This window comes from Larimichthys crocea, chromosome I, assembly GCF_000972845.2.
Source record: "Larimichthys crocea isolate SSNF chromosome I, L_crocea_2.0, whole genome shotgun sequence".
In the NCBI taxonomy this organism is placed as follows: domain Eukaryota; kingdom Metazoa; phylum Chordata; class Actinopteri; family Sciaenidae; genus Larimichthys; species Larimichthys crocea.
Genome location: NC_040011.1, coordinates 13,687,438 through 13,703,892, shown reverse-complemented (window position 1 = coordinate 13,703,892; position 16,455 = coordinate 13,687,438). Strand labels below are relative to the sequence as shown.

At 39.7% G+C, this 16,455-nt stretch overlaps 2 long non-coding RNA genes across 2 annotated transcripts in view; one reads left to right on the top strand and one right to left on the bottom strand.

Moving 5' to 3' along the window:
• Positions 1-16,455, bottom strand: part of LOC113747351 (uncharacterized) — an 81,523-nt gene that overhangs the window by 2,616 nt on the left and 62,452 nt on the right. The gene's annotated exons all lie outside the window — the stretch shown is intronic.
• The window catches only part of LOC109138377 (uncharacterized), a 57,687-nt gene that overhangs the window by 4,787 nt on the left and 36,445 nt on the right, over positions 1-16,455 (top strand). The gene's annotated exons all lie outside the window — the stretch shown is intronic.

Sequence of the window (16,455 nt, the reverse complement as noted above, 5' to 3'; positions counted from 1 at the left end):
AAAAGACCAATTCAAACCTAAACATTACAACTGCAGTATCACTGTCTTACATCATACTTAGATAATACAACAATACAATCCAAGTATAAGCACTTATCCAGGTCATTATCATCAGTATCTACTCCCTGCTGCCCAACAAAAGTCAACTGATACATCCAACCAGCAAAGTGCCCCCTCCAGATGCTCTAATGTAACTCAAGAACGGCTCGAGTCACGAGTATGTTCGAGCATTGCTAAAGATATCCAGTGTGTAGGTCACACCGAAGCCTCACTACTCACTTTTTATTGATTGTCTCTCACAGTGTGGTCCGTGCCCTACATCTGATACCGGTCTGGACAGGTTATGATTCTGAACTGACCTGCTGAGTTGCACAAGAACAGTATCTAAGACATCGCATCCCAATAGGCTTGTGCAGAAGTAAGGAAGTAACATGATGTACTGTAGCTTCGAAACCAGTGCTATAAAGTGCTACAAAAAGACGAAGAAGAAGAAGAAGTGGTCTCGCTGCCTAATCAATTATCGACAATGAAGAAAACGTCAGTGCAAACACGTCTGAGAAACACCCATGCTACTTTTAAGTACAGATAGAGGTCTTTAGTGTCTGTTCAAATCCAGAATGCTACTTACGCTCAGATTCAGATTAGAGAAATATTCAGTTAAATGTTAACAAACACATCAGTTCCCATGCTTCAAATCATTTTAAACTCTCTCAGTATTTAATATCACGTTTTCCCCTGAACATTAATCAAGTGCTGTAGGCGGCAGAACAATACAGTTAATCATGTTTGAGTTGCTACATTGGTACTGCATAACAAGAGTGGATTTAGTAGAAAAACAGTTGAAAGTACATTGTCAGTGAACATTTAGCTGCCACCTTCAGTATCAACACTTTGCGACTACCAATGTTTTCTCAGCACGGTAAGTTAATAATGAATGTAATCTGGGTAGTGCTGTGTTTCTTTCAAAATGTATATTGTTGCAAATTAGCTTCATATGAATGTAATTTCTAGGAGACGGGGGGTTATTTTGAGAGTCTGTGAGATAGGAAAGATTTCTGCAATGTAATTCTTAAGAGACATGCATGTGGGAGGATGAAATGCAGAAAAAAAGGAAGGTCGTAAACTCTGAACAGAGGTCGCATATGTTAGAAAGCACTGGTCCAGACCACCAATGTCCCTGTGGAAGTCAAAGAGATGTAAAATGCATGAATACTGATATGACTGCAGAGGATGAGGTCTCACTGACTCAAATCAGTGTCGCATTTAAGACCGCAGAGGGTTGAAAATGTCAGAGTCAACGTGATTTCTTCATACGCTCAGTAAAAAAACCAGGTCAGTGTCAGAAACAACAGAAAAGAATTGCGTCACGTTCACCGTCACTGACCATTGCTGTCGGGATAGGGTTAAAAATAGGACTGGAAACGCTGAAGAGATAACACTTTATTCGGCTTGTCTCTTGTTTGTCGGATATCAGGTGGCTAAAATGAGATACTTAACACGTCTGTATTTGCTGCACCTCTACAGGCTATGTAATCCGAAACCTTAAAAAAATAACATTAGCATTCACGAGGAAAGACTCTGCATCATTCTGACATGTTATAATCAGATAAGTCGAGTTTTTTGGTGAGCCAAATAAAGGGTGACACTTATTTTGTTTGTAATAATCCAGGCAGAATTATTTTATGCCATCAGCGCTGCAGGACAGCTTTAACCCTGACAGTGACATCCTGTTCTGAGCCAAAGCATGCTGCCCATTTCTCGATGAAACGATGAAAAATGGTAAATAAATGCTTACAATGCTGGCTAGTTTTACATAAATCGGCAGTGTTTGCTCGTTATTTATTTAGCAGCATGTTCCATGGTGTGAGATGCCCCCCTATTTATAACAAACAGCCGAGATGCACAGAGCAAGTGGGAATATGCAAATAATGCAGAGTCAGAGACATAAAGAGTGTTTGTTGTCCTACAGATAGAAGGACATAGGACACAGGCCCGCACCAGCTTTAAATACACACAACCTGTGCTATAAAAAAAATAAATGTCCACCCTCTTTCTCGGATGCATCCAGTTGTCCGTGGTGTCTTTTCAGGGTGCTGTCATAGTTCAGACCAGGGCTCATCTACTGCGTCCACCGAGACATACAAAGATATAGACAGAGGTTAATTGGGCTCAGATGCACCTCGGTGTCCCAACGGGCTTGGCCTGCCGCTCAGCCAAGACTCGGCCCGAGCCCTAGTTTCCACATGAACACACAGAGGCTTTGTTCACATGTGCACTGTACTCTGATAGTGGGTCAGGCTGGTTAGGGCTTCTTTCAGGACAGTCTGTTAATATGTACAGTATATTTAACACACAGCTTCGGGTGATTAGTCAGCAAATATGAATTGTGAGGACTGATAGTTACACCTGCCCCCTTGCATTAGGATGATTTCTTAGAAACAATAAAAGAGCCATATAGTAATATGTTTTATACGTAATGCTATTTTACTGTAAAACAAACATAAAAACTTAAAATGGTCAAATGACTGGCAGCAGCAAAGGTACAAAATCTGCCTCCCAGCACCTCTAAAGGTCACTAATACAATTTCTCTACACACAAAACAAACCGGATGCGTCAGTAAAGCTGCCGGTTGGCAGATTTTGTTCGCAGTGGACAGAGCCAGGCTCGGTGATTTCCTGTATTTACATAACTCTCAGCAAATAAGCACATTTCCCATTCATGCTCTCATGTGAAAACTACTGTACACCATCCTGGGTTAAGCTGCCAAACAAATAGTTAAAAGTGGATGATGATTTGAACATAGCCTGTCTTTTTATGGCATACTGGAAAGTGGGACAAGACAGGACTAGGTGTCCATTGTTTTTGGGTATGAGGACACCTCGTCCTGTATTAGCCTACTTCATGTGGTCAGTCCTGCTGCTCTTTTTTTTGTGCTATATGGATGCCAGCATATTTAGTAACAAGGAAGATATGCTGTTGCGTCTGAAAAAGTTATTCAAGACCCTTGACCTGCCCTTAATTCACTTTGTCAAGGGAAATAACAACCTCTTGTTTCATGCTTCATATTCTGCTCTCCAACAGGCTGTCTCCATGTGTTGGGCCAGCAAACAGAACTCTGTTTATCTCCATCTATCTCTGTATCTGTCTACAGAAACAGCCTTGTCTGGATTATTATGAAGAATCTCGTCAATAGGATGAGACAATACATAGAGACACACATGAGGTTTTATGAAATAGGGAATGCACATTTTATCATGTGACATATATCTTTTTTTTCTCACGGTCTGGAGAGAGACAGGGAAGAGAGAGGGGATTACTTTGCAGCAAAAGGCTCGGATTGAATTGAACCACTAAGGTCAGGATTAAGGTCAGTGAGCTACCGGGGAAACCACAAACACCTGTTCTCTATTTTCATGATAGTGACCATCACTTTTTTTCAGCTTTGTATTGTAGATAGCTTAAGTTGTCATCCGTAACCACGGTCTGAAATATACACCATTAAGATAATCTCTATGATTTTCACAGGTTGCCACCTGGTTTCCATCCATAAGTGTCTCCTGACAAAGCGTCCCCGGGGTTTACAATCTTATGGAAGCTGTAAGATTGTGTTCTGAGGGAGATTCTGACCCTCCGTGCAGAGTGGAAAGTGACAAAGACATTGTGAAGTCGAATGATCGGCTCACATCATGTTTCGAAATCACCAAACAGCGTGACTCATCTGGTTCTCCCTACCGGAGACGGAGGTTGTTTGAGTCTCTTTTACACATATAAACATTGTATGTTGAATCCAGCTCAAATAGATAGAAATGCAAGATATTTAGTATCAAATTAAAGAGAAAATTCTGTTTTTTTAATGAAAAACAACTTGTGGTTGTCATTTTTTTTTAGATAGAGCTTCGTTGATTGAGTACGAAACGATTCTCATTTGACTGACGGTTCTCAGTGAACATTAAAGAATCCTACGGTGGTCTAAATGAACCCCTGAGCAGTGAGTCAGACAGTCACAACCACAGCTATCCATTACATCAACACAGTGTACTGTATGAGTGACAGTGCTGCAGACACCTGAGTTCATAAACTCTCAGTCTCTTCTCCCTCTCTGCCTCTACACCATCTTCAGCCACTCTCTCTCCCTCCCTGCCTCAGTGTCTTTTGATATGCTAAGCAGCACCCTATTTATAAATCATTGTGAGTGAAAACATAGTAGGTTAGGGGACAAATAACAAATGCCCAATGTCTGCCGAGGAAGAGAGAGGGATAAAAAGAAAGAGGAGAGAGAGTTTGAGCGAGGAGAAACTGGGATTGCCTGCTCGGTGGCTCCCTATGAGGCATGTCACCCAGGTTGAATAGATGTACATATCATTATCTTTCCCTGGTACATGGCGATAATGATATAGGACAGGGTACGGGAAAAGAAAAGAGCCATTGTGCAGCGAGGCTGTGAGCCAATAAGTGTGGCTTGCAGGCTGAGAGGAGCCAGTTCTCTGATTCCCCGACGCTGCAGTGTACACAAGCAAGCCAGTTCACTGGAGCAAAGGCCAAAATATTCAGATCCCTCAATTACAGTGATAATTGTAGTATGACCATTAATAAAATAAAATAAAAAAGTAATAATAATAAAAAATAAACATTTTTTTTCATGAATTAATAGTTAAATCATCATCACATCATACGCAGAACATTTATTTGAATTTATATTTTTAATGTGTTTAAACGGCTGATTGTTGGATCAAGAGTATGGTGTTTCAAGATGCAATACCTTAAATGGCCACTAGATGCTGGCTGATGATGACTCAACTCTTCAAAAATAAAACATTAAAAAATATGTTTTATGTGAAGTAATAAGGGTTTAAAAGGAAATGTATCTTACCTATCTTGACAGTGATTTTGATAAATGTTTATTTCATGATGTAAATGCAGGATGGCATGAATGTAGCAACATCCATGGTCTGTCTCATATGTATTAATTACATGTTTTGAATGTGGTGCTGATGGATTTTTGTGCCACAGTGAAGAATCTACAAGAGCAATGGGAAATTAAATAGATAAAATCATTGCTAAAATATTTTCTATTGCTAAACAGTCACAGCAGGGGACACAATGCTTTAAATGCCTTCAACGACCCATGTTTTCTCCCACAAATGGCCTCGTTTGGCCATGCAAATAATGATCTGTCATGTTTTAAAACCAAGGGCAGAAGTAGCGTGACATTGTTGTAGCACTGCTAGGAAGTTAGGGTAAATGGTTTTGCAACAGTACAAATGAGACAGCAGAGAAACCAGAGTCTGTGAACTCTCTCATACCAACAGTGAACTTTGGTTTCTTGAAACCATGACGACAGTTTTTCCCTACGATTAACCAAGTTGATTTGATTGCCTGAAAGTAACTTTGAAAAGGGTTATCAGAAAATACTCGTATGTGTCTTGGAGGGTTTCTCTTACCATCGGCACATCATCTATACTTTATTATTAGATCACTATTGAATTGGGACTCTGGGCCAGTATCTGGTAGAACTTTTTTTGGGCAATTTCTTCTACATTTCAATTTGTTGTTTATGGTCATAAAGCACTGGGTGTGTGTATGTGTTCATGCATGATGTTGTCCATTAACAGGCAATGCAAAGAGCTCTTGTATTGCCTTAACTCAAGACTTTATAGCAGGAATTCATTTGAAGGATTAAAAACAAACCAAAAAAAAAAATCCTGCCAATAAACATTCTGTTTGACGAGTAACCTCTGGGAAGTGGAATGTAGAACAACTATGGACGCAAGCCAATCAAATATAGATGTTACCAGTGAGAAAGAAATAGAAATTCAATGATTACCTCTGTGAGCAAAAGTTAAAATATCCTCAACAGAAATGAGTGGTTCATTCAGTATTCCACACCAGTGTAATAGTGACACGAGGGAAAGAAAAAAAGTTCGGCGAGAAGTCAGACAAACAACAGAAACAGAAACAAACGGTAATGACTCACAGGCCATGAGTCAGTGTACTCGATGTAGCTGTGGAGCAGAACCAAACGTATACTCTAGTAACAGTGGAATTTCATTCAGGGAAAAGTCGTAACAAAACAATTTCACTGCAGTAAAAGAAGTCAAGTATTGTGGTTGTTGGCTCAGTTGCCCTCGAGGATACAGCGGAGTGATGTGGAATGGCAATAGTGGGGAATTGTGTGGAAGCTCAATAATCACAGAAGAAAGCAAAGGTCGTTTTGTTTTCTATTACGCAGATTTCCCGAAGTCAAGTAATCCAAAAAGAAGTCAGATTAAGCCACATAAGGACTTGTGTGTGATTGGGAGTACAATGGTTTGACTGCTTTTCAGCCTGAAAACGGAGGTAATCTCTTCGGGTTTACCGCAGTCTGACAGGCCGTACTCCTTGAATATGTAGCATAAATACAAATCTGAATCAGTATATTCTTCACCTTACTGTGAAATACATTTCTGATCACGTTTGAACCTTCCCTCTTGGAGGACCGTCTTACGTCAAGGATGTTTAAATGAGACATTTTTGGAGGCTACTAACCTACTAGCCTACAGTGTTATTATTATTTATTTTTTTGCTGTTTATCTTCGATTACAGGAATATCAAATGTTTTGGCAGCATCGCACAGCCCGCGGCTTCAAACTAAATTAGACTTTTTTTCCGGGTTAAAACCCGTCAGCTGTTTGTGCAAAATGATTTAGGGATGTTTAATCTTTCCACAGCCCACTCGTTGGTTCCCAGCCCAGCTTGTGCCTGATAAGCACCGCTTTAGATCGGAGCTTTCCAGACATTCTCGTGGTTAAAGAGCCTGAAAAAGACCTCGGTAGAGTCACATTATTTCTGTTGTTTCTTTGAATGCAATAATGCAGAGCTTACATCGTTTGTCTTTCTTTTGACGTTAGGTTGACGTGATTCCCACATGGTCCTTGAAATCCTTAAAAGTTTGTGAATTTGAGGGCAGGTAAATACACACAGGTCATCGAAAGTGCTCTAATTGATGTGTCTCCTACACCTGCATAACTGATTCACTGTTTCAGTTTTCTTACACTAACATTGATCAGTGTTTCATCAGTTTTTCATCAGTGTTGATCAGTGAACTATGCTGCATTGGGTCCCTGCATGTGAGGGAAATAGGCCTCGGAAGTTCTTGAAAAGTCCTTGTTTTGTAACTGACTGAGTCAGTTTCATCAAATTCTGAGTCTGCTGTATTTGTGCTACTGTTACACTACAATTTATCGTTTGGCTTCGGTGTATAATTGCCATTTTTCAGCCACAGTTACACATGTGTTCTCAAACTAAATTTTGCAATATTTGGTTATTAATAATTGTTATATTGTTAAATTTTTTCCCAGTAAAGATGCTGTTACAAAATCAATAAAATGAGTGATATTCCTTCACGTCTTCAATAAATGCACATATATCACCAGAGACATGAGTATCTTTGGAACACTTGGAGTTCTTCCAACCTTTTCTGTAAGCGGACCATCTATCTGACCCACAGGCCATCTCATCTATTTTTCTGAGGCTGGGGACACACCATAAGATTATCAGGCCATTTTATATCCTGGCATTTGGAAGGGAAATCCTGATCTGAGGCTGGACTGCGTGGGTTATAGATTTGGTCTGAACAGTCTGATCTGGGCTGTAAAAATGATATAAAACCCGACCTGAAGTTTAATGAGGTGAATCCACTGGTTCAGTCTCTCATTAGACATCAAAAATGGATGACTTGTGATGCCCTATGTGTAGGATTTTAAACATTTCTGAGTATGGTGACTCCTAGTCGTTACACTATGGAAGAAGAGCTGACAATGCCATGTATTTTTCAAACCTTTGTGTTTTTATGAAACCTAAAATAAATTCCAATGGAAGAATTTGGTGTTGCTAAAGGCTAAAGTGTGTAACATGTAGGAGGCTCTATTTACAGAATATGACTGAATATGAAATGCATTATTACTATATAATCACATGAAAGTTATATACAGATTATTATAATATAACATATGAAAATAATGTTATTGTTACCATTGAATGAACATTTAATATATGTCAGATGCCACTTAATGCTACACACTGGTTCTTCAAGTGAAGTTTACAATTGGCCGCCTATGATTGCATTTAGAATTGAAGTCATGGATAAATTCAAAGGACATATGCTTTTCATGCACATTTTGTATGGATGTAAACATGTAGTCATGACTTTTTTTTTATTTTTATGTCAAACAAACCATTTTTGGTTCCATATGCAGAATTCAGCTAATAAACTGAGATGAAAAACCTTCATCCAACGAATATAGAAATCGTCCCATGTGAAATAAAAATGCCACATTTTGTTAGCCTGGTAATCAGACTGAAGTAGAATTCGGTTTGACTTCATTCATTCAGGCTGACCTTGTGTTCATGTCAGACAATTTCTTATTATTCTTGTGGGGTCGTGTTGTTTTGTTTTTGCCCTAACCTGTCAGCAGCAAGTGACGTACCCACTATGCTGATGTCAACTTCATTTATGCTACGGTAGTGGGTACCAGAACTTAAACAAAGAAATATATCGATTTGAGAGTTGGACTCATAACAACTTAGAGCTGTGCTCATGTCACACCATACACATACATATCTCTCATGAACTTAGTAGTTGCAGGAAGATGATGTACCCATTCTTTATTCTACCTACCGAGTCCTGATTTTCCCTATCCATTCAAACAGCCCTTAACGGACACACACAGATACATCCATTTTCTGTAACCACTTATCCTTACTAAATCACAGATGTGTGTGTGGGGCTGAGGACATGCTTTAATGTAACCATGAAGATAAGCCAGTCATTAAACCACTGTCACTTATGTTTGTATAAAAGTGTGGGCTGAGTGAGGCGAAATCGAGTTTTTCCCTTCAGATGAGCACTTAATCAAGGCTTAATCAAATAGTCTGAAGCCCTTATCCCTCATGCAGCAAACATGCTTAAATCACACACTTAAACATGTCACACCTCTCTCTGTACTCCTTCCATTTATTGACACTTAATTTGCCTTAAACGCTTCTGTATTTCACGCGTGTCTTTAGTCTGGTTTAAAAAATGACTTTGCCGCTTGGTAAATTTCCCACTTGGGGGGTGGAGGCGAGTCTTGAACTTGAAATATCAGCTCAATTTGAAAGCTGTTATATACCTCTCAGACTGTCTAAGAATTTAGAATGAAATATGTTTAATTATAGCAGTGAAAATAAAATTGACCTAAATGTCTCAGTTAAGCACATTGGACTCCCTCACCTCTCTATCTCTGGCTCTCTCTCTCTCATCACCATCCAACAATGTCCTGAATACCTCAATAAAGTGCGTATAACCTATATTTCTGAGTCAAGTATATCTGTCACGCTGTTAATTACCCTATCAGTCTCTCTCACCCCCCTTCCTCTACCTCCAGTCAGTCCCTTATCCAGCCCTGATGCATTAAAATCAAATTTACATTATCACTAAAAGTCCCATTGTTATAACTGTCTTATTTAAGTGCACTGACACCCTTCTTAATAATACCCCACTCCTCTTTCTTTGCCCTCTCCTTTTAACAGTTCATATCATGCATGAATCAAATTTATATCACCCCCAAATGTCTCATTTAACTGTGTCTGCCACCTTCTTAATCAGACCCTTATATTTCTCGTTTAATTGAAACAACCTCAGAGTTTTCTACATCAGCAGAAACAATGACGGTGTCTGTATTATTTGTACGAAGTAGCTCATCACATCAAATATTAACAACACGCCCGCTGGAGAGGAGCACGAGCCTCTTTGTAGTTGCGACTTGACAATGTGAGTGAGGAAATTGAGTTGGAAGGGCCGGTGTTTTCTGTTTGAAGGGGGGGCTTGTAATCAGTGTCTGGGTTCATTAGGGTGAGTGGAGCTGGTGGGATCACAGAGAGCTGGAGGGTTGGGTGGGGCCGTTTAGCATTTCAATTGCATCATCACGTCTGCACACTGGTATAAAAGATAATAAAAGTCCAGAGGAGATTGCGAATGGCGGCGGAGGTAAAATATGTTAGGTCACTTAGAGTTCGTGCTCTGGGCTTGTTTGCATGGCACATATGCGGAGTATCTACATGTGCAGCATGTAGATGCAGAACAAATAACCACGGCCACCATAACAATCCTAAAAAAGTGCATTTTGAAGGAATTTTTGGAGATCAAATGTATGACACATGCCAAATAAACGTTTGAAAGAGAATATATTTAAGTGCTAGACATGCATATGTAACAGCTGATATCTCTGAATGGAGACGCCAGATCGAGAGATAGAAACGTGAGGAGAGAGAGAGGGGGGTGACATGTAACAATGATCTCCTGGCTGCCATTTGAATCATGGACGTGGACTGTTTTGTGGTAATTGCCCTATCATATGGCCCGTCCTATAAACACTACTCTTTTTCGCTCCGTGCTTCAATAACATTAAAGAAAGCTTCGTAGCCGATGGAACTTTCTTCTTTCCTGTACTGTACTATGATACACTTTATTGATCACTCAATGGGGGCTTTCTTTTTTTTAGTCAAGTTTTACAGAAATAGGCCCAAAACACAAATAGACATTCAAATCTGGGGAGATGGTGGAGTGATGGGCTGCCACATAGTGGTGCCCTAGGAAGGGTTCAGTCCCTTCTTATACCTTGGCAGTGCCTAGAAGGTGACACCAGCACCTCTTCAGCTATCAGGCCGCACTCCATACTATAGTCCGAGCTTGGCTTGAATCGACCACCATCTGGTTCCAAGCCAAGTCCCGGGAACCGGGACGTCAATAGGATACATTTTATGGGGACCATGGATGAAATCTTGTGCTAAGCCGTCCAATATTTGTCAAGATGTTTCAGTCTGGATCAAACCTACCAACCCAATCACATAAGCTAAATAAAGAAATGTCGTTAGTCACGCTCAATAACACTCTGACAAGCTCCACAATTTACTTTATTGACGTATTTCATGTTGTTTTACTTGTGTGTGGACCAACCGATGACCACTGTTTTTCCTAATCAGTATCAGTTGGTCATGTTGTGACTGATTGAACATGTGGCCGTAGTTAACCTTCGTATTCCCCGCTATATAAAATGTGAAACCCTTGGCCACAGTGATGTGACAAGTAAGATATCAAGTGAGCACTGAATTAGCATCAGTCCAGGGGTTTGATTCAGTAACTGACGACAAGTTGAAATGAAAGGAGGCACCGCAACACCTCAGCTGTGCCACTTTAACTGGTAATGACAGGAGAACGGCATGAGAGGGGCTTTGTGAGTAAGCATATGATCAGAATACAACATAGAAAATAATACGCTCTGCAGAGAATTCCAATTGGATTTCAGCCCATGTGTTTGATTACATTTCCATTTTATTTTGTTAAGGAAGAAATGATGAAAATGGTTGATGAAAACGGTGGAGACACACGCAGGTATGATTAAATTTGGCTTTGTCATAGCAGCGAGGCAAAGGAGGTGTGCATATTTTACATGCCTTACATTCAGGAGTAGATTACAGGTGACTGAAATCCTTTACTGGGGTTGTGTCAATCCAAAGCCAAAGAGATACACCCACCATGCTTTGAGAGAACACAACCACAGACACAGAGACATGAAATGGTACTTGGGAAACTAAACTATGGAGAACAAAACAATAAAAAAAAAAAGATCCAGCTGAGCTGAAATAAAAGTAATGACTACGTTAAGGAGATTTATGCTTTCAGTGGCAACTTTATTTTCTTTGAACCATTTAGGTAGGATGGAATCTCCAAATGATCTTGGGTTGTGGGTTGTGGGTTGTGATCCCTCCAATGGGTCAAGTAATAAATCTCTGGGTTCATGGCATGATAAAGAGATTCCCTGTATGCTTTATCTTTGCTGTTTATTCTTGTAAATTACTAAATATTTATTTATTTTTCTAAACTTGGTGTGCAGAGGCATCACAGGGGCGAGAGTGGGATGCACACGACGAAGGTCATCACTGTCTGATGAAATCTGATGAATGTCCAAAGATCACATTTTTGGGAGGATGACAAAATATGTTTTTCACAGAAACAAAGCTCACAAAATAAACACACAGTAATGAGATGTGTTGGTGGTTTAGAGCCCCAACTTTCCTGTTTATGTAAACCTCAGTGATATATTGGCTTAATCGAATATATTTCAGTATTTTAAATCAGCATAATCCAAGATAATGTCCAACTAGAATTTTTGGAACAGATCCACCATTAATGATGTTAGTTATACTTGTGCTTTTATTTCTATCACAAGTTAAAATGCCTGCTTTGAATAAGCAGGATTTGATTCCTCTGGGGTTGATAAAGAAATATTGCTCTGATATTAGTAAGGTTATGGAGATCTCCCTTTCATGCAAACACATTTAAGGAGAAACATCTATAGAATCCACTGGGAATGACTACTGGTGGGAATCTTGGCACACAAAATGGAAATAATTCTTTTGTGCTTTTGATATTCTTTGTTACACAGATCACAGGCTGCTATTATAAAAATATATTGAAGTACAGTAATGAAAGCGACCAAAGTGATCCAATATGCTCCCAGTTTATGGAAATTGCTTTAACCCTTCCTCCTTAAGTATCAAGTGAAGTCTTTGAAATTCTCACAGAGAACAATTTTCCATATCTTGGCCCTCAGAGAAATGGAAAAATAAATAGAATGCACATACATTTAAGTAGACGTCCAAACACCTACTCCCACGCAAAGAAAATCAACCATGTCTGCTTTAATCATAGCTATATTCACCCGCTCTTCAAATCAAGCATGAACAAACACAGGCATCAATGTATGAAATCAATGCAAAACAAAGGCACACATGCACATGCATACACTTTCACCGCCAGGTCTTGCCAACCCCTTGTTGCTGACATGGTGGTTTGATGTACATGAAGCAAGTATGTATGAGGTGTTGATCTGTTCATTATTTACACCCCCCCCCAATTCTCACCAACTCCGATCACAGCATGTACCTGTACCACATGTCAATTAAAATGGAAATAGCTGGAGTCATGGCACAGAGAAGATATTTAAAATGGACGGGAGGAGAGGAAGATTCATCTGGAGACAGATGAAAAATGAGAGGGAAGGTTAAAGACATGAATATGTCAGGGAAATAGGGGAAAGCGAAAGAGAGGGTATAGAAGAGTATACATCACTGCCTTTAAAGTAAAGACCCTGACCTAGTAAATGTTGCATTGTACATTTTCATCTTGAAGGTATGGAAAGCCTTTGAGAACAAAAAATCTCTCAACATCCGACTTGGCAGGTGTAAAGGGTGCTCATCAAATATTTAGTTTGATCACAAGATAAAAAGTCAAATTAAAAGTAAGATGTCTTAATTATTCATTTCGCTAGGACAATGTCTCAAGTTGGTGCTTTGGGGACAGCATCAGTCAAGACATGTTTAGCCTAACTTAGTGGACTGGACTTAATACATCCAAATACATCTTCTCTTGGCAAGCAACAGCCGGGTGTGGTTACTGAATGGAGCTTTCCAAAGTCCCACCAACCATTTTTAGTAATACTATTACTACAGTGGGATAGGATGTAGGGCAGTCAAATGGAAATAAAACTGGAATTGGGACATGGGACACTGCATATTTGTGTCAAACTCACCTTGACTTACTGGGATTAAGGAGATACTTTTCACACCTCCCTGCTTTCAAAAAATCAAGCCAGAAACAAATCATGAGATATACATGAGCCCAATGGGAATCAAGTGGCCACATGGGACTCACTGTGGGATTTGTTGGAATTCATGTCGATGGAAGTAAAAGCGCAACTTAGGAATCATGTAAGATTTGTTGGATTATCCAAGAAATCCAACCTGGGAAACAGACGGCACCTCTGGGAATCAAATCAAGGTTCAATGCTGAAAAGCTGGCCATTGGTTTCCACCATTATGCTAATAGAGATTCTTGCTCCAAGATAGAGACGCTTGTGAAAAGAAATGAAATTAAATTGAGGGTGTATTGCATGATATCTCACTCCAAGTAGGGTCAGCAGTCTCTACACTTAACATTTCTTCAAGCAGTACGGTAAAGAAGCTAGAATTCAGAAATCCTTGAAAATTCTTCTTTGGATGGTAAAAAATAAAAAATCAGAATTTCAAGCAGTTAAAGTCCACGAGACTTGAATCAAACTAGTCTGAAATTATTTCATTATATCTTTTGTTTATATTTCTAACCTGCCAGCATGAGAGTTAAAGGAAAAAGGTTTTAAAGTTTAGTTGAAGCCAGTACAGAGCTGTAAGTTGCATAGATCAAGTTGGTGTGACTTTCAAAGATTTTCTTTTTAGGACACAATTGAAGTGTCATTGCACCCATAGTCTCATATGTACATCAAAAATCCTATATTCCTATTTGCACCTGGATGAGGTCATGGTGGACGAAAGGGTCAATGGGATTTTCACCCAGCTACAACTTCATTTAGCAACAAAACTACTTGGACAGACTCGGGAAAAGATCACAGTTTGGGTTAAAATAAGTCAATGTTGACTTTTTTGGTTTCACACGCGACAAAGATGGCAGGTATTCTGGGTTAAGGTCCGGTGTTTGTAAAAGGTTTTCTGGCAGAAAGGTAGCAGGTGTTTGGGTGCCAATAACATTGTTGGCTACTGACACCTGGGCGCTAATAGCATCTGCCTTTATATTTTGTCCATGTTCCATTTCTGAATTCCTGAACAAGCAGGAGTCAATGTCAGACATTTACTTAGCGTGAGGCTCAGCGTTGGCGACCTTCCTTGGACCTAACCAAGTAGTAGAAGATGGTAAAGTTGGCTTATAAGTTACAATATCAGCAATTTCCTTTGCTACACTTGGCTGGTAACTTATTTTAGCCTTTAAAAAAATCAGAACATACAAAAGAGAAGAGCTGATTCTCCCACTAATATGATGACAAATCAAAAATCTGCTGTTGGAGGGATACATTTAGCAATGGAAACAATTATCCAGCCTTTATTTTGCTTATTTTTGTTACCCTGTAGAGCTGCAATGGAATATCATACAAGAAATTGTATATTGAAATAATTTCCTTTTTGTACAAAAATGCTTTTATCTACCTCCTTGGTCGTGTGCTGTAGCGTACTACATGAATTTTGTCTTACGAGCACACACACACACACACACACACACACACACACACACACACACACACACACACACACAGCAGTAAGAGCTAGATGAATGAAAGGTCAGCTCTGTGCTCTAATAGCTTTGACTTGCTGACATTTTCTGTCCAGCCTTGGAGAAAATAGAGGGATTACAGCGCACACACACACGCACACACAATTCAACTTATACATGCTCTTAAACACTCACATATTCAGGCAGTCATATGCTCTCTAGATAAACACACACATATACTGGACCCCGAAAGGATGCACATACCAGGAGACACATTATATTGTGTAGAGGGAATGCAGCCTTTCATATAAGGGCTGAGTTGGAAGTGTGCATACAGGCTGCAGGTGATTATCCACACCGTCGTTCAGAAACTGCAGTAACAATGCAGCTTGCAAAAAGTGTGTCTAATGTGCCGGCTGTTTCACAAGTTTCACAATTTAATTATTTGCTATATTAAAATATGACGCTTCAGAAAACCAGTGACAATGATGGAGAGGCGGAGAGAAAGCCAGCTCCCCGATTCCCCCGCTCTCTCCCATCGCTCGTTCTCCTCCGATGTATCACAGTAACTGAAATGTCAAATCAACATCAGCGTTAAATACTGAAGTGCCTGTGAGCTGCTTCCTGTCGTCTCCCGCTTCTCAAGTGTGACTTATCATTCTGCCATAAAGGAAGACGTCTAGAGAGTTTCAGATACTTGTTGGAAATGATGAGAAATGTGAGCAAGAGGCACGTCATTGAGGCCGGTGCTTATCTTTCTGATCATTTTTTTTCTCATTTATTTACCATTAAGGGTTGCATGCAAATGTGCACATATTATGTTTCCTATGAAACAGATGACTGTGTAACTAATTGTATCAGCAAAGTGTTATGAATACTTCCCAGATAGACAGTAACCAACTGATGTTTAGTCTTCATAGCAGAAGGTCTTTTAATTTGGTAGATTAGAGAGAGCGTAGGTCAATACTGACACATCACACATGGAGGGGTCTGACTCATTGTTATACACTAATGAGATGCATTTGGGAGCGCGGCACATTCATGAAGATGATGAGTCATGGCCGTGTCATGATTTGGGAGTCCTTCCTTTCAGGTGTTTTCCAGTAAAATGCTGTGTTGTCATAGTACAGTGGTGTATGTGATATATATTAATATAGTCCAATCAGGAACATCACAACATACAACCTTCAGAGCCAGGCACTCAGGTTTCAGCTGTATTTGGTATGAGACATTTCGCTGTTTAAGGCCACACCAAGCCAACAAACATTTATGATGATTCATTCAAGTTGTGACCTGAAAGAGTCCAACATGTAGGAAATATTAGCTTCTTAACTGT